General features: G+C 37.5%; 1 protein-coding gene and 1 pseudogene across 5 annotated transcripts in view; both read right to left on the bottom strand.

Annotated features, from left to right (window-relative positions):
• NUBPL (NUBP iron-sulfur cluster assembly factor, mitochondrial) overlaps positions 1-24,752 on the bottom strand; it is a 196,931-nt gene that overhangs the window by 88,518 nt on the left and 83,661 nt on the right. The window lies entirely within an intron of this gene.
• Positions 18,237-20,950, bottom strand: LOC109459754 (bifunctional methylenetetrahydrofolate dehydrogenase/cyclohydrolase, mitochondrial pseudogene; annotated as a pseudogene).

Below are 24,752 nucleotides of genomic sequence, written 5' to 3' on the forward strand. Positions count from 1 at the left end.
ACAAAAGCAAAAATAAGCAAGTGGGACTGCATCAAACTAAAAAGCTTCAGTACAGTTAAAGAAACCATAAACAAAACAAAATGCGACCTACTGAATGGGAGAAGATATTTCCAAATCATATATCCAATAAGGACTTAATATCCAAAATATATAAAGAATTCATACAACTCAACAGCAAACACCTAAACAATCCAATTTAAAAATGGGCAGAGGACCTAAATAGACATTTCTCCAAAGAGGACATACAGATGGCCAACAGGCACATGAAAAAATGCTCAACATCACTAATCATCAGGAAAATGCAAATCAAAACCACAATGAGATATCACCTCGTACCTGTCAGACTGGCTATTATCAAAAAGATAACAAATATCAAGTGTTGGTGAGGATATGGAGAAAAGGAAGCCCTCATGCACTATTAGTGGGATTGTAAATTGGTGCAACCACTATGAAAAACAGTATGCAGGTTCCTAAAAAAATTACAAATGAACTACATGTGATCCAACAATTCCATTTCTGGGTATCTATCCAGAGAAAATAAAAATACTAATTTGAAAAGATATGTACCCCAATGATCACTGCATCATTATTTACAATAGCCAAGATATGGAAACAACCTAAATGTCCATCAATGGATGAATGGATAAAGAACATGTAGATTTCTACACATAAGTAGAGCCAAGTAGTTCAAACCAGGGTTGTTCAAGGGTCAACTTTTTTAATCCACGGTTGTGAATCCATGGACGGTGAAGGTAGACTGTAGTTAAGTTTCTGCAGAGTCAAAAGTTATATGCAGATTTTCAACTGCACAGGGGATCAACACCCCTAGCACCCACGTTGTTCAAGGATCAACTGTATATACACAATGGAATACTACTTGACAATAAAAAGAATAAAATCTTGTCATTTGTGACAACATAGATGGACCTTGAGGGTATTATGCTAAGTGAAATAAGCCAGAGAAAGATTTGTGAAATACTACACAATTTCACTTATATGTAGAATCTAAAATAAAACAAACCAACGAACAAAGTAAAACCCGGACTCAGGTACAAAGCAAGCTTTCTCCCTACAGTGTCAGAAATAGAACATCAAAGCTGTCAGTGTTGCTCCATGAACAGGGACATGGGTTGGACTGATTGGAAATATCGAGAAGAAACTGGCTGGGTAAGGCATAGATCACCACAGCAGGAGGTGACTGCCAGGAGGGAGTGAAAGGTGGCCTGGGCTCAGGAGGAATAAGACATCAAGATGGAGAGAAAAAGGAATACAGGGGATTGCCATGGCAATGTGGTTTCGGCTATTGCATGTTGGAGCAGAGGTCCGATTAAGGAACTTTGTGGTATTCATTTTTTAAAAGAGGGTGCTTAACACAGAGAGGGTGTGGAACTTCAGGACTCAGTATTTTGACTACAGAAATTTGTTTTTGGTTCCACTGACAATACCCAGTACAAGTGGCTCTTTCTGCCATTGAACAGATGGAAGAAATAAAACTTACCTACGCTTTACATCATTACAACCTGAAAATATATCCTAAGTACAGGCACAGGCTGGCTCCAAACTACACAGAAAGTTTTTTACTAGAGTGACAGTGACACTTAATACTTATTATGGGAGCTCCTGTGGACCTGTGTCCTTGTACAGGATCTTACTTAGGCCCTCAGCAAAGAATGTACACCAATGTACTCTGAAGACCATAAGGCTAGATCTGGGAGGGCTATAGCGCCCTCTGGATATGTGGCACAGGGGAAAGGCTCCTGTGAGCTGCAAATATTGATTGGGATGTAATCTGTGCACTCAAAATTGAGGTGCTGTGAGTGACAGGGACTCTATTGCCAAGTCCCACAAATATTGCTCGCATCAGAGAAAAAAATTCCTCCTAAACCACATATCTTTCCATGTCTTACAGGAAATTCAAGGTCTTAAGGGACCACCGTCATATATGCAATCTATTGTTGACTGAAGCATTACTAAGCGGCACATGACCATAAAGCTTTGTGAGAATATAAAGAAGGCACTGTCTCTGTTTTTGATAAAAAGTATCTGAAATATAGAATAGTTAAATGAGTTGCTCAGTCAGGGTCTAACTACCTACTTTTGAAATTGCGAAAGTTGAAGGAAGAAGAAGTAAAGTCAGCTTAGGCAGTAACAGAACCAGAACCTCAGTCCAGCTTCTTTTCAACACGAATTAGAAATGTGGAGTGGGCTTGAATTCCAAACTCCATTCTTAGCTCATATTATAAATTTGACTGAGTTGTGGATAAAATTCAGAATAAACTCTGGAGTTGCTCTTTTCTGAGAAAGGCTAGAAAAGGAGGCGGTGTTATTCCTGAATGTTATCTGCAACAGTGGATAGTTGACACAGTGCTGACTATTTGACTAAAGGCTTTGAGAGCACACGGCATTCCAGGAATTCAGTCTCTCAGCTGTCCAATTATAAGCTGACATTTGACAGCAGTCTTTGAGCTTCTCACAAGCAAAGTTCTTTGTATCCATTCCTGGCACCTTAGGATCTGACAAATAGTACTTACTAAATATTTTCATTAAATGATTGAATGGAAGAAGGGCGAAGTTATAATAAAAAAACTGGGTAATCTATGGATGAAGCTAAGTAAGTAAAAATTAATGTTAACATAACAATATCCACTTTAGAAGTGATGATAAAACCCAGAGGCACAAAAAGAGTAATGTGTCAAACTCAAATTTATTATATAAGAATCTGGAAAAACACACTTCAAATAAATAAAAGTTTTAAAAAAAGAAGAATTTGGAATTCAAACTAGCTCTCTTGATTTCTAGTTCTTTGCATCGAATGCCTATGTCTCTTACCCTCTTCTTTGGATTTTCCTGCTTTTTAACATTCCACATTGCATTCTGGATTGTTTCTTCTACCCTATCTTCTGGTTCACTAATTCTCTTTTCAGTTGTATCTAATCTGATATTAAACTTAATAACTAAGTTTTAAAAAGTATATTTTTCAGTTTTAGAATTATCTGGTTCTTTTTTAAATCTGCTAGATGATTTTTCTCTAGTTCCAGTTCTTGGCTGAATTTGCACTCTCAGCATTATTTCTTTAAACATAGAAAGCCTAGTTGTTTACAGTCTATATCTAATAACTCTAGTATCTTATCTTCACTGAGTCTATTTCTATTATCTATTGTATATACTAGTTCTTACTCATGGCGTCTTTTGTCTTTCTATGTCTGATTACCTTTGCCTGTATGCTGTACAATGAATCTGAAAAAAAGTTTTGAAAAAATAAAATAATGCATTGGATGATAGAATCCTCCTCCATAGAGAACTTTCATTTGCATCTCTTAGAACTACCAATCCAATCCCGTCTTAATCCAAGTTCTAGTCTTAAAATTCTCTGATCTAGCCAATGATGGGAAGTAGTGCTTCAAGTTCTTAGGAGGGCTAAGCTACCATCAGTTCACTCCTACTCTAAGGGTTCACTATTTTGTGGTTCCAGCTCAGAGTAAAGGGCAAACTACCCTTGGAAGACTTCAGGTTTTGACTTGTACTCCTCAGTCTTGTGAGTCATCTGAAAACAGAACTCAGCTTCAAAGCTCCTAGGCTATGAGGAACAAACATCTTTAGAACAAAGCAGTTTTAAGAGAATGGGCTCATTTCTATAAGTTCTTATCTTCTCCCAAATGCTTCTAAGTATTTGTTTTTCATACTTTATCTAGCTTCTTTGGTTGTCCTTAGCAGGAGTGATGGTCCAAATTACCCAGACTTCCATTATATAAACAGAATCTTGTGTATCCTAAATCATTAAATCTGTGAAGTGGGATAAAAGGAAATGTCCTTAACTTACAAAAAGGATCTGTGGAATTGTACAACAAATATCATACTTAATAGTAAAAGAGAGGAAACACTGCCATAATATCATATATGAGACAAGGATGCCTACTATCAATGCTATTATTTAAAATTCAACTGGTGTTGCTAGACAATGCAATAAGAAAAGTAAAACAATTAAGAGGTGTAACACTACAAGAGGAAGGACCACCTACCTAGTAAAACTACTGAAAAACTATTGGAATAAATAATACAAAGATGGCCAAATACAAGAAAAATACACAAAAATCAAGTTCTTAGACAACAGCAGTTACTAATTTTAATATATATATATATATATATATATATATATATATATATATATACTCAAAAAGATTCCATTAGTGTTGAAATAACAAGAGTTTAGATGTAGTTAAAGTATTATGACATTTTAACCTTTGTGTTCCATTAAACATAAAACACTTGTACATTTAAATGTAGGTTTCTGTGTTATATAATAGATCATTTATAAAAGAGTAAGCCTTTGGAATATTATTAAACTTGGCCAGAATAAATAAGCGTATTTATTCCTTTTTTGTTTACTTGCATATTTTCTAACTCCCTTACTAGATTACACAAGAGGGTAGGGACTGTGCCTGTTTTGTTCATCATTTCATATTCTGTATATAGTGCCTGGTATATAGGAGGCAAGCTATACATATTTGTTGAATAATTGTACATAAATGAATTCATTCAATTTCTGATCCTTAAACTCCTTAATGCTTTTAATTTTGTATAAAGTTCTACATTAATTAAAGTTCACCTTTTATATAGGTAAACAGTTTCATAAGAGGTACCAAAATCTCAGATACGAAATCAGATAATAAATAAGTAGTAACTTTGGCTTTCAAGTGGTTTTAAAAGCAATCTGAAAGAATGATATAATAGATGCATCTACTGATAGCAACAATGGCATCTCACAAAAGAGGAAAGGGCAGAAATCAACAATGTTAGTGACTGCAAAGTAATACCACTCAAGGAGGAACAAGGGAAATAAGGACCCCCAATACTAGACAGTTAATTACTTTCTCAACCATAGAGCCGTCCCCAGAATCTCATTGTAGCTGATGCTTTTCAAGTTTCTCTGTTCATAGGAAACCTAGATCTCCTTTCCTACAGGCTTCATAAAACTATTTTCATATTCTGAGGTGGTTCTACTATGTTTTCCCAAAAATAAGACCTAGCAGGACCATCAGCTCTAATGCGTCTTTTGGAGCAAAAATTAATACAAGACCCTGTATTATATTATATTATATCGGGTCTTATATTAATTTTTGCTCCAAAAGACGCATTAGAGCTGATGGTCTGGCTAGGTCTTATTTTTGGGGAAACACTGTAACAAAATACTTAATACATCTACTCAATAAATACTTTTCAAATAAATCTATCAAAAATTTTACAGCACGACAGGAGCTGTATGTATAGATGCAGGGGGAAAACAAGCCCATTTAAGTGGCTGTCAGTTTCCATTTCCTCACTTGGGTTTAAGGAAAACACATAAATGTCAGGTAAAAAGCACCTGAATCCACTAAAAATATGAGTGTTTTAAATGCTGTGACACTAAGTAGTAGACAACACTAGCTTCAACTTTTCCCTCTATACTATAACAGACCTTGGATTTCAGCTGATAACTTTTACACTAGGTTTCAACCCAAAGCAATTTAGAAATAGATAAGTCACAAACTCCTTAAAAATAAATTAGGGTTTATAATGGAAATGCTGACAGATGCTTCTTTATAATAATGCCTGGTGAGATTACAATATTTTAGAAATGACTACATCACAATATGTATGCAAGTGTTGTATATTAAAATGTAACAATGCCTAGCTTATAATTAAATCACGGCCATGAATAGTTCAGTAAAATATGTTATAAAGTGTGATGTGAAAAGAAAATATACTGAGTTAAAAATATAATGCAAGCAGGGATTTATTAGAACTTTCCATTTAGAAAATTTAAACATGGGGAAATATCAACATAAATCCTAGGGAGAGAAGCCAATAAGTACAAACTCAGTACAGCCTAAAACTAATTGACTTCCAATGTGACTTATGAAACCGTGTCTGTCATGAGATAATCATACCCCTAAACTAAGACCAAAATATAAATTTTAATATATATGTAACTTTTAAAAAAATCTTAGTATTCCTGCTTCTAGAATCCTTGATAAGCTGCTCTGCTTTCTGCTACTGTGACCTTTTCTGCTATTACACCTCATGCTGTCTTTGTCTTCGATAGTTACACGCCATCATTTCCATCAACCCTTGCTTTCGAACTCTCCACAACTATACTGCAACATACAATGGTTGTCAAAGAAATTTAGGACTAAAAACCCCGTATAAACAATTCTACCACCATTAAAGAAATGTGATAAGCCTTCATTTACTGAGAAGCTAACAGTGAAGAATGAACTTCATGTTACAAAGTGAAGCAGAAATCCAGGAGCATTACACAGATGATTTCTTCATTATAAAGCTATATGCAGTCCTCAATATACAGCTCATGATACCAGTACACAGTTCATCTTAAAACCAGTCATTTATAATATAATGAGCTTTCTTATATGACACCATTATTTCTAATCTTGTCTAATGAAAATATTGGATTTGTCTACTTGCATTGGTATGTTCTAGTGGGTTATTCACTAACTCAGTAGTCCTCAACAAGGGACAATTTGCTCCCCAAGAAACATTTGGTGATGTCTGGAGACATTTTTCACTGTCATGAATAAGGGGAAGAATGCTACTGGCATCCGATGAGTATTTAGCTGCCACAGGTGCTGCTAAAAATCCTACAATGTACAGGACAGCGCCTTCCCACCCACACCCCAAACAATCATCTGGTCGAAAATATCAAGAATGCCACTGTTGAGAAACCTTCCACTAACTCCTGTTTTCTTACCAAGAAGCAATTCCCCATAGTTTCCCTTTTCTTACCTCAAATAAACACTCATACCATCAACCAAAAGTCAGAACTGAATTTAAGGCACAGAGCAGTGAAGTATGGAGGTGACCTTCAAGAATACTGACTCATTCATTCATTCATTCAACAAATGTATTAGGAACAGAACGAGGCATTGGGGATACTGTGGTGCCCAAGAAAGACAAGATTTCTGCTGTCATGTAGCATCTTCTAATGATTCTCAGTTGAAGAAATCTTTAAACTGAATAAAAAACCTTCAACGCCTGACATATTCTGGAAAACGGATGTAGCTATGCACACAGTTTCCACTGATAGAGCATTCATTCTATTTTTGGAAATATCTTTATTTTAATGAGCCTAAATAACCTCCCCTGTAGTTTTCACCCTCTGATCATAGTTCTGCTCTCTTGAGTCATGAAAAACAAATTCCTATTCCATATAACAGGCCTTTACACATTTAAAGACAGCTATCATGCATCTCTGAATTTTGTCTCCTAAAAGCTAAAACAATTTCACTAGTATCTCTGACAGCTCTTCTGAAGATGTGATCCTTAAGACTGGGAGGAAATGAGTAAAAATACTAAAGACTTTTAAGAATTTAGGCTATGAATTGGTAATTGCTAAATTTTCTTGAACTATCCTTTTCGAATCCACCCACAATACTGATTTTAATAAGAAAGAATGTAACATTAACTAACCCCTATATACAAAGCAATCTCGTTGACAGTTTAGATGCATTATCACGTTTAATTACCACACAGTCCAATGAAGTACCGTGTTTCCCCGAAAATAAGACCTACCCAGACAATCAGCTCTAATCCGTCTTTTGGAGCAAAAACTAATATAAGACCCGGTCTTACACTATATTGTATTAAATAAGACCCGGTATTTTATTTTATATTATATTATTTTATATTATATTATATTATATTATATTATATTATATTATATTATATTATACTGGGTCTTATAGTAAAATAAGGCCGGGTCTTATATTAATTTTTGCTCCAAAAGGCGCATTAGAGCCGATTGTCTGGCTAGGTCTTATTTTCAGGGAAACACAGTACTTCATTGGACTGTATGGTAATTAATAGATAATACTACAATTACTTTGGACATGAAGAAATCAGGCTCAAAAGTTTAAAGAAATTTTTTCAAAGATCATATTCTTTTCCTAAGCCCTTGCTCTTTTCACTATATCATGTTACCTAAAAAATAGTGCTGGTTTTCACATTTTAGTTCAATTATTGTCCTTTCATTATTTCCATGAACCAGTTTTACAACAAAGCTAAATCTCAGAGTAGGTTATTTTTTCATAAAGAAGAACCCTGTTCTAATAAAAAAGCATTCTAAAAATCAAGTACCTTTTAATAAGAATATATATATATATATATATATATATATATATATATATATATATATATCTTCTTGTCCTACCTATATAACTCTCCATACAGATACACTGAATCGTTTCATTAACAAATTCTATGGAATATATGCTTTTGCAAGTTTGCTATCTATTAAGAAAAAATCTAATTAAGAAAGAGAACAGCCATTTGAAATTTATATACATATTAGATACACTGAAATAATATACAATGCCAAAAATTCTTAAAACTCATTCATGAGAGTCCGGCAGTACAATATAATGCAGGAATTAATAAAACAGACTGGATTTGTAGCACTGAACTCCCTCTTAACCTCTCTGAGTCTCTGTTTTGTAACTTAAAAATGGAGAAAATAATAGAACCTATCTCACACGGTTACTGGAGTGCTGTAACAGGCTCTTAATTGGTTTCCCTTCTTCCATTCTTCTTGCCCCTTCCTTCCTACTCCATGCCCTTCTATCCTCTACAAAAGCTACCAAACTGGTCCTTTTAAAACAAAACACAAAGCATGTCATTCCACTGCTCAAAAGAACCCTTAATGGCTTTCGTCAAATTTGGAATAAAATCCCAAATCCTACCACAGTCTGTAAGATCCTAGATGATCTAGTCCCTGGCTTCCTTGCTCACTTTTTGCACTTGTTCCCTCAATTTGAATTTTCTTCCCCCAAATACCTGGATGGCTCACTCTCTTTCCTTCCATTCAAGTCTGCTTTAAATATCACCTTCTTGGCTAAGCTTTCCCTGATCATTTTCTATTGTCTTATCCTTCCTCGCTGTAGTGTGTGATTTTTCAAATGTTGATGTTAGGTTTGGGGAAGTTTTTGAAAACTCAACAGCCAGAGAGAGAGAAATAGACAGCCAGTGGCATAAGATGATAATGGCAATCCATAAAGTAATTAAGTGCCTCCGAAAGGCTTCTGGAATTCTACTCTTTGCAGAATTTATGATTTTTCTAACCTGATCTGGTTAGATCCCATTAGCCCAGGCACAGTACCAGGCCACAGAGGTTAGTCACAAAATGTTAACAGTGGGGCATTATAATTTCCTTATTTAATATTTTTTCAAGCTGTTCATTTTTCTTAAAACCAAAAACCAAGATATACTCTGGCCTTGAACAGTTACAAAACACATGAATCACCAAAGCTATCCCAGAGACACTCACTGAATGTATTAACAATTCTAATGAGGTTACATGAGGCAGCTGAGGTATAACTGAAAGAGTCCCATACAATGTGATATATAGATGATGTAATACAGAACTGTACACTTGAAACCTACGTAATTTTACTAACCATTGTCACCCCAATAAATTTTAATTAAAAAAAAAAGGAGTCCCCATCCAGCTCTATGTGACCTTATGCTAGCTAGCTACTTAGCTTCTCTGGGCTTCTATTTCCTTATCTGCAAAAAAGAAAGAAAAAAAATTACCCTACCTCATAAAAATATTATGAACATGAAATAAAATAAAGGAAATAAGAATTCTAGGCATAAACTAAGACACTCTAAGTGTCTGCTCTCTCAGCTCATGGAATATAAACTCAGGCAACAGTGTGGAATCTACTGGAAATGCTTTATACTTTTATGTAATGTCCACCATATCTGGCACAGATTCAGTAAATACTGCCCTTATGTTAAATTATTAATATATAGGAGAAACACTGATAATTCTCCAATGTTTAGATGGTAAAAGAATCAGAGAAACCGAGCAATTTGCCTCAGGTTTTGTGAGTTACTAAGTAAGAAAAACTGATAACCATACACTTTACAAAGGCGAATCAGCATTTCCCTAGATTTCAAAGACCCCTAACATTGACATTATTCAGATGACTCCCCAAAACTCATGTCATTTTTTCCTCATTTGTTCATTCAGTCAACACATCTTGAAATTAAACTACATGCCACACACACTGCTTGGTCCCTCACCTACCCATAAAGGAATTCAAGAGCTTTTTAAAATACTTAACCTTAAGTGTTATGGAAGCTCTGAGGAAGAAATCAGTTATTTCAGGAAAGCCTTTATAGCAGTGCTGTCTAACAGAAGTTTCTGCAATGATGAAAATGTTCCTTTGTATGTGCTATCACATACAATAGCCACTAACCACATGTGCCCACTAAGCACTTAAAATGTGGTAATTTGACTGAGGAATTGAATTTTAAATTTCAATTAATTTTAATAGCTACATGTAGCTAGTAGTTACTGTATTGGACAGCAGGTAGGATTTGAGCTGAAGTCTTGAAAGAAAGGAGTGAGGAATTAAAAGGGGTATATTCTAGGCAATGGAAAGGGCACAAACCACATGAAGGGCTATGAGAACACTTTCACGTGTTCAGGGAAGGCTGCCTGTGATATGTGAAATATGGAAAGGAGAAGAGAGAAATGAGGTTAAAAGGATTCGATAGGGCCAAAATCTGAATGCCCTTGAATACCACGCGAAGGAGTTAAACTTTATGCAGCAGACAATGGGAAAACATCTGACTTTAAAGCTGGCGATACATGACTGTACCTATACTTCAGAAGACAACCTAACCACAAGGGGAAGAACACATTGAAAGAAGATCCTAGAGGTAGGAAGACCAGCTGTGTATGAGGCTTTTGCAATATGCCAAGTTAGAGGGTGAGACTCAGACTACTACAATCACAGTGAGAACAGAGATGAAGAATTCATTCAAGAGATATTTTAGAGATAACATTAGTGGGATGTGGTGGTCAAGAGTAAGTCAAAGCAAATACTACTGAGGTCTCAGCCTGGAAAACTAGGTAATTTAGGCACTTTTTACATTGACTGAAGAGATAAAGAGAGTTTATAGGCTCCTGCTCAAAGCTGTTTGTAAGAAAACAATCTAAATATTCATTAATAGCTTAAAAGTTAAATAAATTATGGACTCATTTAAGGCAGCATATTACACATTTATTTAAAGACTATATGATATCAGGTTAAAATGTTCACGATATGGTAAGTGAAATAAGTCGGCTACAAAAGAGCATGTACATACAGCATTATCCCGGTTTTTATACACTGGCAGAATTTTTCAAATTAAAGGAATAAATCAAAAAGTCAACAGGGACTTACTTTGATAGGGGGTGTAATGAGCCATTATAATTTCTTTCTTGAATTTTTTTTTCTAATTGTCTAATTATACTACAACTATAGAATATTTTTTTATTTAAAAATAACGTTTGGCTCTAAAGCACTGTACCTGAAAGCACTGGAGCCTGTGCTAAATCTACTGAAGCCTGAAGCTGCGTCACAAACAGAAGGGAATCTGACACGACCAGACCCAAGTATAACTCAGGTTTTCTATGGGAGACTAAAGTCACAGGAAATTTAATAAAGGCAGCTTCTTTTTTCTTTTGAAAAATTTACCACAATTACAAAGTACAAAATGGATTATTTTCCATTTACTTATGTCTTATTGTGTATGATTTATGTCTGTATACATGCAACTACAAGTGGGAGTTAGGTATAAGCCTGTATTTTATTCTGTGTGGTCATGCAAAAAGAGAATGATTCTGCTCATACTCAATTTCAGTTACTCAGGTTTATTTGATATAGAATAGACACTACATGCTGAAGAAGCAGCTCAGCAAATACTAATCATTTTAATATGTACATGCCTGTCCCTTCTTGCACTTAACAAAACCTGGCTTTCCAAGCTCCAAATTTAGATTTACAAGGAAATCCTGCCTTGGTATAGATAAGCCTACTACAGAGGCATAAGGCTAGGCAAATCGTCCTGCATCCTAGAAGCAATGTAATAACTTCCTTCATTAAATAGGAAATGAATAGAATTTTGCAGCTATAATTTTAATCACTTTGCCATAAGAGAGGTTATATTTGTCTTGAGAAACCACAGGTACGTTATAAAGGAATCTTAACCTAACATTCCCAGCCATGAGACAAGCCTTATTGTGATCATTTTACAGAAGGAGGAAATAAAGGGCTGGAATTAAAAGCATGTTTCCATTTTAGATGTTTAGAAATCTGGTTTGATGTCCTTACTAAAATTAGGTGTATATCTTATTTCTATGTTTTCTATAAAAACCCACTGATAAAAAGGCAGTCTTTTCTCCGGGACACTTGTAAACAAGTTCCAGGCTTAGTAGTAGCAATGAGGTCATTCACACAGAGACAGTGTCAGATCTGGGGCTGGGGCCAGGTCTCCTCTCTGACGACATTACAGTTCTTAAATGAAAATATATTTTCCCTGAGAGTTGAAACAGGGAATACATTTTAGATACTAGTTAGTAACACTTGGGAACATCAGCTAGCATTCAAACCCAGAAACTGCCTTAGATGTTTTGGCTAACTACCACATACGACATATGTAAGAGTCACTAAAATCATCACTCCACAAAGAGAATTCAGAAATCTGCAACCACAATTAGCCACCACTATCTTACTATGTTTCTATGATCTGATGTCCATTTCCATGGAAACAGAAAAAGAAGTGAGAGGCAGCCAAGACAAGAGATGTCAGAACTTGTCAGGTTCAGCAGCTGGAACTGAAAATGCCTTTTCTTTCTTTTCTTTTTTTTTTTTTTACAAACAGTATCAGCTGACTTCTGGCACATAATCAATTCTCAAGTTAAGCAATGTCAGCTTGCTTGGAGAAGCATAAAGCTGAAGAACAGGCTTAGATTTTTAAAGGCTTAAATTAGAAGGAGACACAAATTAGAAGCACACTGTTCAAAATTCTAAATTTCTAAATCAAATGAATGCAACAGAATTGGTTCAAATTTCACAAAGTGAATAGAAGAAATTCTCAGCTGTGTTGGGGGAAAATGCAGGACCAGCACAGAGCATTTTCTGTAACGAATATAGCAACAAGGCGATGGCAGGAAAGAGAAGGCAGAGGAAGCAGCACGTACCAAGGCCCGGAGACAACAGTGTGTGGCCCTTTCAAGGCACTGAGAGCTCTTGTGTGGGAGACAGGAATCACAGAGGCTTTCCCAAAGGACGTGCCATCTAAGCTAAGACCTGCAGGACGAGATGGAGTTATAGAAGAGATTTTTCCAGCAAGAGGACGAGCATAAGGGAAGTCCTAGAGGCAAGAAAGGACAAAATGAACCCAGTAGTAGCAAAGCTGCAACAGAGAGTGGGAGTGGGGAGTGAGCTGGGATCAGGTCAGGAAAGGCCTTATTCCCCAAGTTGGATTTTGAACTTTTGTTTGGAAAACAAGTTGTCACCACAGAGTCTAAATCAGGGAAGTAACATGATGAGGTCTACATTTAAGAAAGATTAGACTATCACAGATTACACAAAGATACAGATGTGGAGTCCGTTAGCAGTTTTCCCAGGGGGGAGATAAGGGTTGACTGTACTGGGGCAGGAGCAGCAACAGAGATGGGAGAACAGAACACAGTGAATGTGAGCAGTGAGAGAAGGAGTTGGGGATGACACCCAGGATTTCGGCCTGAATAGCTACGGGATGGTAGTGCCAATCATTGAGTCTCTGTCCCAAGCAAAGAAGGACAATCCTCATTTCAGGTGCGTGGGGGACGAGGAGGAGCTCCAGTCTGGACTTCATGACTTTGAGGCATCCATGGGATGGTCAAGCAGAGCTACCAAGTAGGCAGTTGTAGGGGTGTATTCTATGACTCGGGATGGGTGTGACAGGTGTGCCTACAACTCAGGGATGAACATATTCTGGGCTTCAGAACTGGATGAAATTGCCCAGGGAAAGCACAAGATCAGAAGAGATTCCAAGAGATGAATTACAAAGGCTTCAGATTCTGGTCAAATGTTGGCTGTTGCCACGCAGCAGCCTACCCTGTCTGTCTCCTTGTACCTGCCCCTAAAAAAGGACAGTCTGTGAGACGGATCCTTTCAGGGACTTTGCTTTACCTTTGTGCTTGCACCTTATGTCTCCCTGTTTGGCCCCAGAAAGATGGCTGGTCAGCCAATGATGAGTAAGATTCCCCACGGGGGCAGGGAGTGGGGGACAACTCAAGTCAGGTGCAGTCGAGTGGGGACCAACAGGAGAACCCACGGGGTTCATAGAGGTGGGCACAGCCCCCCACCTTCCCCTGCTAAGGAGAGCCTCTGCCTGCATTCTTTCCCACAACCTGCAGGAGAAGATATTCAATGATGTGCTTTCCATCTACTCATATGCATAAAGGTTTTGTCCCTTGGGGAAGTACAGACATCCTGAGACTTACGATTCAGCTGGCTGCAGGCAAGGGTGATTGGCTAAAAACTACAGGTAGGCCCAATTCGGTGCTCAGTCCTTGAGACTGGGCCCGCTTGCACTCTATTCATGGCTATGGTCTTTTCTTAACCCTGCGCTGCCCTCCTAGATCCCCACAACCCTCGTCACGCGGGACACGACAGTTGGCTGCACCATTTACTAATTATATGACCTAGGGTTAATTAGTCTCCAAGCCTGGAAAATTAGGGTAATTATACCTATGCTGAGTACTAATATTTAAAAAATGAGTAGAGGAAGAGAAAACTATAAAGTAGAAGAGAGAGAAGATAAAAAGTAGACACCACAGGAGAATGTAGTGTTATGGAAACTAATGGAAAAGAGTATTTCAAGATTAAGGTTAATAGATCAAATACTGCAGAGAGATCAATTAAGAATTGAAAAGTATACAAACAATTAAAAAAATAAAAGACATCTCTAATGACCCTAGCTAAAGCTTGGTGGAGGCTGACTACAGACAAAAGTATCATAGATGGTAGATGAGGAAGTGAGAGACAGATTTAGAAAATTCTTTCAAGAAACTTAGCTGCAAGTGAGAAGAAAAATTAGACTGGTGCTAAGTAGAATCAAAATAGAATTGCTTGTTTTTCTTCTTTTAATTGAGAGAAAGTTATGCATCATGAGTGAAGACGCTTTCAGCTGCAAGTAACAGAAAAGCTAACTAACAATGCTTAACCCGTTGGGACATTTATTGTTTATCTAACAAAAAGTCTGAAAGCAGACAGTTCTAGGGTTTTTTCAGAATCTCACTCAGTGATATCATCAGACCATGGCTTTTTTTATCTTCCTGCTCTGCTACAAAATAGTACCCACTGCCAGGCATCACATCCTTAAAAAAATATCCCCAACAGAAGGAAAGAACAAACCTTGCCCCTCTGTTAAGAAGCAAAACACCTAGAGCCACCCACCCCCCATCAGACTTTCCCTTACATCTCATTGGTTACAACTGGGTCACATGGCCACTCTCAGCTCTAAGAGAAGCTGAGAAATTATCTGATTTTCTAGACTCTGTTTTGAGGCAGTAAGGGAGATGGGGGTTGGGAATGACTTTTACATAGCAGCCAGCACTGTCTGCCATGTGCATACTGATGTGAAAGAGTTAATACAGAGAAAGAAGCCAAAGACACAAAAGGGAAGAGGGCAAGAACGAGTTCAAATATCGGTAAGTTTTGTAAGCGGCCTGGATGGAAGCTGAGAAAATTTGCACCATATAAATTTTAATTTCTTTGTAAAGCAGAAAATGGGATCATCCAATAAAAGTTGAGGGGGAGGTAGAAGAATAGAGGTCTTCAGAATAACAAAGAAGATTTTAAAATATTTCCCATTGAGAACATAAGAGAGGGCTACCTAGGTTAACCTAGAGGGCTAACAGGTTTCTAGGCAAGAGAGAGAGAAAAGAATGGAGGAAAAAACTTCCTGGGCAACAGAAAATTCAGTCAGTGTGAGAAATCATTAACTCATAGAGCCTTTTACAAGGTCTTCTCTGGCAGCACCCACTCAGCCAGATGGCTGAATCCATTCTAGACTGAAGTTAGGGTGGGTCATACAATGGAAAGACAAGGGTACTAAAAATGTTGAAGTTACAAGCAAGCCAGTGAAATAATGGGTCATGTACATCTATGTTAGGAAACAAATGAAAGGTATGAAGCGGTAGACAGATAGGGATAGTCAAGGAACCTGAGGGATTGCAGCCATAATAAGAGGGATGACAAGCTATGGTAAAATGAGTCTTTCCAGGCAACAAGATCAAGGGTGTACCATGAGAAAGGATGGCTAAATTAAAATGGAGGTTGAGAGCACTCACATTAAGAAGAAGAGATTGAAAGGCTTGGATGCTAACTGAATTGTCTACATGGACGCTGAAGTCATCCAAAATGGTGGCTAGAATTAGAGTGAAAAAGAAGTGTCAATGTCTTTAATAAATGAAAAAAGGTGACCAAAGAAGAGAGGGAGAAGTGGATTACAGTTTCAAGAACCATGACTATCAAAAGGAATATAAGTATGGAGGAGTACTGAGGCGGAAGCTGCCCTAGGAAATAAGGAATATGTCAAACCTTACCCTAAAACCCTAGGTAGACGGTAAGTGAAAGAATGAGCTGCCTCCACTTAAGAAGACTTCATGAAAAGTGGTGTCTGTAAGGAATCACAGTTTTCAGTTAAGGCATGGAAATAGAGTTTTCAATTAAGGATATTAAGGAGAATTGATTTAATATAAATTGGAGCTATAGAAACACAAAACAAAAATTTGGAAAGAAGAGGAAGGAAACTTTAGGTTTAGGAGAAAGTAAGTCCAAAACAGTGTAAAGAAGAAAAAATATTGAATGATCGGAGAGGCTTATATTTGGGCAATTACAAGAGACACAGGAATTAGCAGGCCTCAAGATATCCAAAAGAAACAGTTCCAGCAGCCTCTCTGGCTGGAAAACTCTACAGCCCAATTGGACTTTCAAGGAATTCCCATTCTGAATTACAATACCTAGAAATTCTCAGTAACAGTGTTTCCAACATAGTAGATCAAAGCCAAATTTAGCTTTAGACATACATTCATTCTGGGAAACAGTATTATTCACATTGTATCTGTATAGTAAAGAATTTAACCTTGTTCAAAAAGTCCCTCCAAAAGCTGGCCTTTGACTTCAGCTTCTGGGACATAATCTCAAAGTTGTTTGCCTGGGGCCTTGAGCTAGCCAGAGAGTAACAATGTGATGTAGAAGGGGGGCTTTGGGTCGTGCACAGAGGCCCTGGACCAACTGGAGACTGAGATCAGCCACACAGACAATCAATCATGACTGTGTCACAGTGTCCCAATAAAAACGCTGAATACCACGGTTCAGGTGAGCTTCCTCGGTTGGCAGTACTCCATACACAGTGTCACACATCAATGCCAGGAAAGTAAGGCCCTGACTCCACAGACAACGGAAGCTCCACATTGATAATTCCCTGGACCTGCCCTTTACACTTCTTTTCTTTGCTGATTTTAATGTTTCCTTTCCTTGTAATAAACTATACCCATGAGTATAATACCTTCCAGTAAATTCTATGAGTCCTTCTAGCAAATTTTTGAACTCTAAGGGTGGTTTGGGGAAACCCTAAATTTGCAACTGGTATCAGGAGTGAGGGCAGCCTTGTGGGGACTATGCCCTCTACTTTGTACTTGGTGCAAGCTTTTTGACATTTATGCTCTCCCTAAATCAATTTGTTCTCAAGGAGAAAAAATTATTTGAAAAGAACTCAATACCTGAGGTTAGCTGAAATTGATACTGAGTAATAACTAGTCTACTGAACTACTTACTAATGGTCCCATAAATTCCTCTGAGCAGTCAAGAAGTCTCAACAATTAACCACTGAGAAAAGCACTGTTGAATTTTAATCTGGATATAATAGACACTCACTGTATCCCTGAGACAGACAGTCATTTCCCTTTACTAAATTACAGCTTGTTCTCAGTAACTGGGAAATGCCACTGTACCTCAGTGAAGTGTGATCAAGTCCAAATGATGAATACCTGAAGAACAATTTTAATTCGATTTTTTAATTAAAAAAGGAATTTTAAAGCTATTACAGTTTATAAATGAATTATATTACTACAGTGACTGACCTCATAACATAGAAGGGTCTGTCAACTTTCTTATTGCCAAACACTACTAAAAAGACTTTATAACTCACCTCTATATAAAAACTGCACCAAAATAACATATTGTGTAAATTAACAAAAATGCAATTGATGTGGAATGAAAAAGAGGCATTTAAATAGTGTCAGAGTAAAGAGATTTACAAAGACATTCTCTCATATATGCCTTATAATCTACAAAGTATAACATACAAATCGGCAGCCAAATGACAAAGAAAAACTTTTTTTTTTACCAGTCAGAAGTGTTTTATTAAAAAAAAAAAAAGACAAACAAGCAAACAAAAGACCCTTTAATCAAAAAGTCTGATTAAATTCAATATTAACTCAAGCTCTCAAAAACTTATCGGGGGCAGGGGGGGCAGGGGAGAACCAACAGGTGCTTCAGAAAAAAGCAGGCAGCTATTGACAATTCTTTGGTGGAAAAGTAAGTTGCATACTCATACAAACTGCCCTAATGATTATCAAGTCTGTTTTGTTTTTCAAAAATAGGTTTAAAGATCTACCAAAGAAACCACACAGATACCCCTAACAGTACAAAATTTTAACAATGAAATTTAAGGATATAGGAAAAAACAAATATGATAATACACACAAATTATTTACAAAATAGGCCTTTCAATCTTAGAAAACTAAAATGGGGCGACCTCATGAATGGTAACACACATAAAACACAGGCTAATAGCACATGGAACAACCTTAGACATCTTTCTAACGACTAACTAAGCTATAAAATGACAGCTCAGGATACTATTAACATGGAGCTTTTCTTCTGGTTATCAGTCAATACGTATAAAATTCGAGTAAATTTTCTTATTCAATTGCCATCATTTCTTCCTTTTTACCTTTTCCCTCATTTTCTCCAGTAACATTTTTCCTTTGGTTTGACCAGTTGAACTCAAAAGGTTTGGAACCCAAAGTGAGTATCAACTCTTATTGGAATAGCACTTGGGAAACTCAATCCTAGAAAAGTCAAATTGTAACTGCAGTGATCCGACAAAGTTAAGCTGCCATTCTCAATGTGACAATAACCTCCATGTTAATCATTAGTTTAATGGCTTCTCTTATGGCTAGGTCACATGACCCAAAGTGATACTGGCCTGCTCCCCAGTTAGGCACTACTGAGCTATGTGTGCAAACACCCACCCATTTAAGCTTTCAAAAAATACAAAGCATCCTTTAAAACTATTTCAGTAGATAAATTTTAAAAAACTGCATTTCTATTGGCTTGTTTTGACTCTTGCACTGGCTTAGAGTACTGTTCATGATGGGGAAGATACAACAGTTACTTCGTTGCAACTCCAAGGTCTAGACTTCAGCACTTCTCGCTCTTCAAGTCTCAGCACCTTTTTTGCAGCAATAATAGTTCTTCATTAGCATCACCACTTCAATGGGACCAACACTCCCAGGGACTGGAGTGACACATATAAGTAACCAGCTTTCATTCTGACTCCTTCAAAATCTACATCTCCAACCAACTTGGGTTTAGCTGTGATGGCATCTTGAATTCTGTTTATTTCCACATCAATAATGGCTGCTCCTTCCTTGGTCATATCTGCTGTGATCAGATTTGGAATGCTTGCAGAGGAGACCACAATACCTGCAAGAATTGCACGTTTCTCCAACTGCTCATTGGGAGTGTACGGATGAGAGACTGTTAACAGCGGCATCACCTCCAAGACGTGCGTGTGCCCCGTCTGTGTGTAGCAAGAGTGTAATGGGCATTCCAACACTTTTTGACCTTCCAGCTACAACCATGTTCTTCCCTAGGGTTAGAATGCCAAGTCGCTTAATTATTTCCCACACACCCCATGGAGTAGCCGGTCACATGGAAAACTGGTCCAAACACATTTGCCCTACATTAATTACTTGCAAACCATCGATATCCTTGCCTGGAGAAACAGCGCTGCAGATCTCTCTCTGAAAGAGGCAGCTGAACAAGGAGGCCATCTATATGATCATCACTATTTGGTTTATGGATTAAGTTCAACAGTTCTTCCTCTGAAACTGAAGCTGTTTTCACAGTTGTCTCACTGCTGACTCCCACCTCTGCAGCAGCCCTCGTTTTGGTGAGGGCATAGGAGTCGCTTGCAGGGTTCTCCCCAACCAGAACCACGCTCAGGTGTGGCCGTCTGTTGCCCTATGCCACCCACTCTGCCACCTTCAGTTGCACTTCCTGATTGAGCTGCAGGACAAGTCTCCTTCCAGAAATCACAGCAGCTTCATGTCAAACTGCCAAGAGGTGTAAGGAACAACGGCGCAGGCGGCAGTTCCAAGCGGCAGCAGCAGCGGAGGGCTGCCACGGACACGAGGGAAGCAGCAGTCTTCGCACACACTGGTGCCCGTGATGGGAGCGAAAGCTCTTCATCGTTTCTGCTGGTTAGCATTTCAGAGATGATATTAAAAAGTGTGTTTTCACTTAAGTTTAAAGGTAAGCCTTTTAAAACTTCAACTGTACAGTGAAAAGCTGAGCCTGGGGAATCAGAGGGATTACTTGTGGGACCCTGCCCAAATTATGCAATCCCTTTATGCCTCAGTTTCCTCACTTTCAAAATAAGAACAATAGCAGTACCTATTACACAACACTATGTGGATTGAATGAGATAATACAGGTAAACAGTATAACGCTGAGCACATAGTAAACACTCAATAATAGGTAGCTGTTTTTAGTAGTATAGAATTATCTGAGGAGAATACATTAATTCAACCTATTTAATCTGATATATTCTACATTCATGTAACTGAGACACCAGCCTTAGCCTCTGCTAAAATAAACTAATTACAAAGTCTAACATTTGTTTCTGTGGATATTTGTCTAGGTTTGGTATAAACACAAAAAAGAAATACACACAAAAAGGATGTTTTAATTCACCATGAGTCATTCCTTTTGGTGACTTTTCAGCAACATAAAATTAACTAACTTTATGTAAAACAACTATTAAACACATAAAAACATTTATGTAAATTGGTATAGCATCATTTTCAAACTATGAATGATCATATAGCATTGACAAAATTTTCCAAATCAATAAGTAAAAGTTTACAGAAACCAAAAGAATCTATGGCGGCAGGTGTCACACCTTTCTTATTTACAAGTTCTCTAAAATTTAACCATTGAAAGGATGAATAAAGTCAGAGGCGAGGTTGCTTTAAAAAGTAATAAGGAGACACTGACAGTCTTTAAAATAACTGATATCATGAACGTTATTACACACTGGGAAGAATAATCTGACAGTCTCTGGGTAAGTAATAAGGGGGAACATTTAGTTAGTGATGGGAGAATGTACAAGTTGCCAAAACAGGCAGCGGCAATTGAAAACAGTCTTTCAATAATAAAAAAACCTGACCAAAATGAATGATATGGAATCACTCTGCAGTGATTGTGGAAAAGGCAAAAATACAATTCAATCAGCATTAAAGTAATCACGACAAAAATAATTACTGTATTTCATCAAATAGAAAACACCATAGATTGTAAGATACACCATTTTTATATGTTACCAAAGAGAAAAGTATTAATAATTAAACAGACATGATGCCAAGATGTTATGGATTAGAAAATACACTCCAATTTCAGAGATATTAAAATTTGAAATATATGTATCTTAAAATCAAGTAAATACAGTATCTGCCTAAACAATAAATAGGAGTCACAGTCCTATGAAATTCCCAGTAACATCCATAACTCTCACAGCCTGCTTGGGATCTGTTCAAATCTTCTTCCAATTTAAACAGCTCCAGCTAGCTTCTAACCTCTGCTCTGACCCATGATTCCCCATCTGCTTCTGAGGAGATGGGGCAAGCGCGTGCACACCCAACAGGGGCCACAACTCTAAGAAGGTCTCCTGAGGGCCCAATGAGTAATTCTATGTGACCCTTATTAAGTCTTCTTAACTATGACCACAGAAGACAAGACCCTACCTTTTCTAATTACCCTCATCCTAGCCTCTGTTCAAATCCTTGTAGGTTCTTCTTTAAAGTCTGCATCAACAACACTAAATAGTGAAAAAGGCAGGAATTTTTCTGAAGTGTTCAAGGTAGAAATGGGATATTATAAGAGTTTGGCAATTAGCCTCCTTTCAATCAATTCATTTTCTAAGGCAAATTATTTTAGCCTCACTGATGTTTGCTGCTAATGAATTGTATCTGACATCATCCTGTCTCACTTTCATCAATATATTTCACTGGCTTGGCACATTTTTCTATTAGTGCTTCCTTGTGCACTAATTTTGATGGCTGACTTCAATTGAACGAAACAGTACATTTTTTCAATTCTCTTATTAACAAGCCAGCATTCTGCATACTGAATGTCATTTATGTCAGAACTACAGTTAGTGCCCGCCTCAGGACCTCTATTACTTGCCTCTGGTAGATACACAAAGAAGGAAATGGGAAACGTTTTTCTGTGTTGTCAGACACAAAAGAATACCCAAGCATCTTTGCTTTATCAATGAAACATGGACCAAGTTTACATACCATGATGACTTTAATTTCCTGGTACCTGTCTACGCTTTCTCTTTCTCGCTACTTGCTTTCCTGTAGATTCAGGCTTGGAGTTAAACCATGCTCTGTTTTACTCTAACTGTCCTTACTTCTTTATTTAGATGCCAGAAAAATCATAGAAATCTGTTGCTGCTCGCCATTGGACTGAATAGTCAAACTGTGCCCCTCCCCCTATTCTATGTTCTGATAATAAGAATCCCGATTCTCCGTGTTCACTGCTGAGAATGGAAATTAATATGAAGGGACAAAATCAGGGCAATGTCCCACCTCCCTCCTTAGGAAGCACTTGAGCCAATGGCAGGGAAGTAAAACTGCCCACAGCATCAATCATTCCTAGAGTGTGGGTTAGCCCACAAACGGGCTGAGAACATGTTTTGCACTCAGGAGAAAAGAGCCAATCAAAGTAAACAAAGCTCTGAACTAGGAAGAAAAGAGAAGGTCAGAGATGAGAAACCTAATAATGTACTGAACAGGTCTAAGGAAGGACATATAACTAGACAGGTGAAGAAGCCTAACCCTGCCAAAAGAACCAGTGTGAAGAAATAGCTAATGATATACCAAATGGGAGAAGGGGAGATGACATGCTAGTTTCTGCATCCAGGATGGAGCAAGATGGGATTGAAAGGCCTAAAACCTAAGGAAGAAATTCAAGGAACTGATGGCCAAGAACAGTAGAGTACCTTCATCTTCCCAATGTCCTAAGAAGGCCGATCACTGATGCAGAGCAGAAGATACTCTAGCTCAGCCACATATAATCAGACGCTGCAGCAGGAGATGCTCCCTGGGTGTCAGGTTAGACAAGAAGCTCTGAGAGTCAGGTTCCCCCCAGCCTTCCAAATTGCTCCAACCCAAAGCTACACAGAACGCGAAGTGAGAAAGACTGTACCAGTGGTTGACACTGGAGAACAATAACTCACCTTTTTCACTTTCACGGCTTTCTTTTGTTACTATTGTTTTCTTGATATATTACCCATTTAAACCTGCAGGTCACTAAGTAGTTTTATCAGGTGAAAAGTGTCTCTCCACCTGTGTGAACAGGGACCAGAATACAAAAGAGTAAAAGGATGAAGTAATGGCACTGACCACGTCTACTCTAACACTTGAGAAATCCAGCACACATGACTTGCAGTGGAGAGTTGGGGACAGTGGGTGCCAGCGAACAAAGCTGTAATCGCGCTGGCTTAGATACCTACAGTAGCAACATGTAAAAAAAGAACATTACACTATTCACAGTTGCATAGATAAGTACTCAGTCATCACACTGAGTTGGAGGTACTCGTGTAAGTCATCTCCTATAATTAGCAGAAAAAGAAGGGGATTTAAGTAGGAGGACATAACAAGCAATTAATTAATATTCACAGGCTGTTTCCAACTCCTTCTGAGAACTTATTCTTTTTCGATGCTAACTACATGGAACCTAAATGAATCTGTGAAATCCGATACCCGGTACCAATACCACCAACTTGAATAGTCAGCACTGTGTAATACTCAGCCCTGTTCTCTAAGTTCCAGCTTCGACTGCCTTAACTAAAACATTGTAAAACAGTATCTGAAAATTATTAAACTTTCTAACATATCTAAACATCTTGCTTACGACTACAAGTCAACAGATTTGAGGTCTGTAACTAAACACTTTACTTTACAATTCTGAACTGTCTTACACGTCCTGTGTCCTCGGCATCTAACCAATGCCCCAAACATAGTAAGAAGACACTAAATGCTGCTGAAGATGACACAAATTCCAATGACATTTTAAAGGTACAGCAACTATTATCTGAGGAAAGCTCAATAAATAATTGTTAAATGAATGAATAAATGCATGGTAATCAAAAGAAACCCCTGCTAGATGAATCAAACTGAGCTATTCGCTAGAATACTGTCTCAGAAAAATATTTCAAAGAACTGGGCTTTAGTTATACTAAAATCTCTATTCCCTTGTTCACTAATTTATAGTTTTAAAAGGGAAAGAATTCAAAACGTGGCTTAACATACTTGACTCTTTAGCCTCAGGTTAAGGTCCCAAAGACATCTAAGAGCAATAACTGAGTTATATAGAAACTTTGCTTCATGTTTTAAAGGGTTTTTAAGAAAATAATTGTGTCTTAGGGTGCCTGAAAGACTACTATCCTGTTCAACTGACTTAATTAGTGTTCTTCATTCTTTAATGCTTCACAAAAGCCTAATGCAGTATTTTTAAATATGAGACCTGCTAAGTACCTAATAATGCTAAAATCATATAGAGAGGAAAGAATAAGAAGGT

The sequence above is a fragment of the Rhinolophus sinicus genome, chromosome 3 (genome assembly GCF_057876585.1).
Source record: "Rhinolophus sinicus isolate RSI-liver-muscle chromosome 3, RSI-T2T, whole genome shotgun sequence".
Taxonomy (NCBI): Eukaryota; Metazoa; Chordata; class Mammalia; order Chiroptera; family Rhinolophidae; genus Rhinolophus; species Rhinolophus sinicus.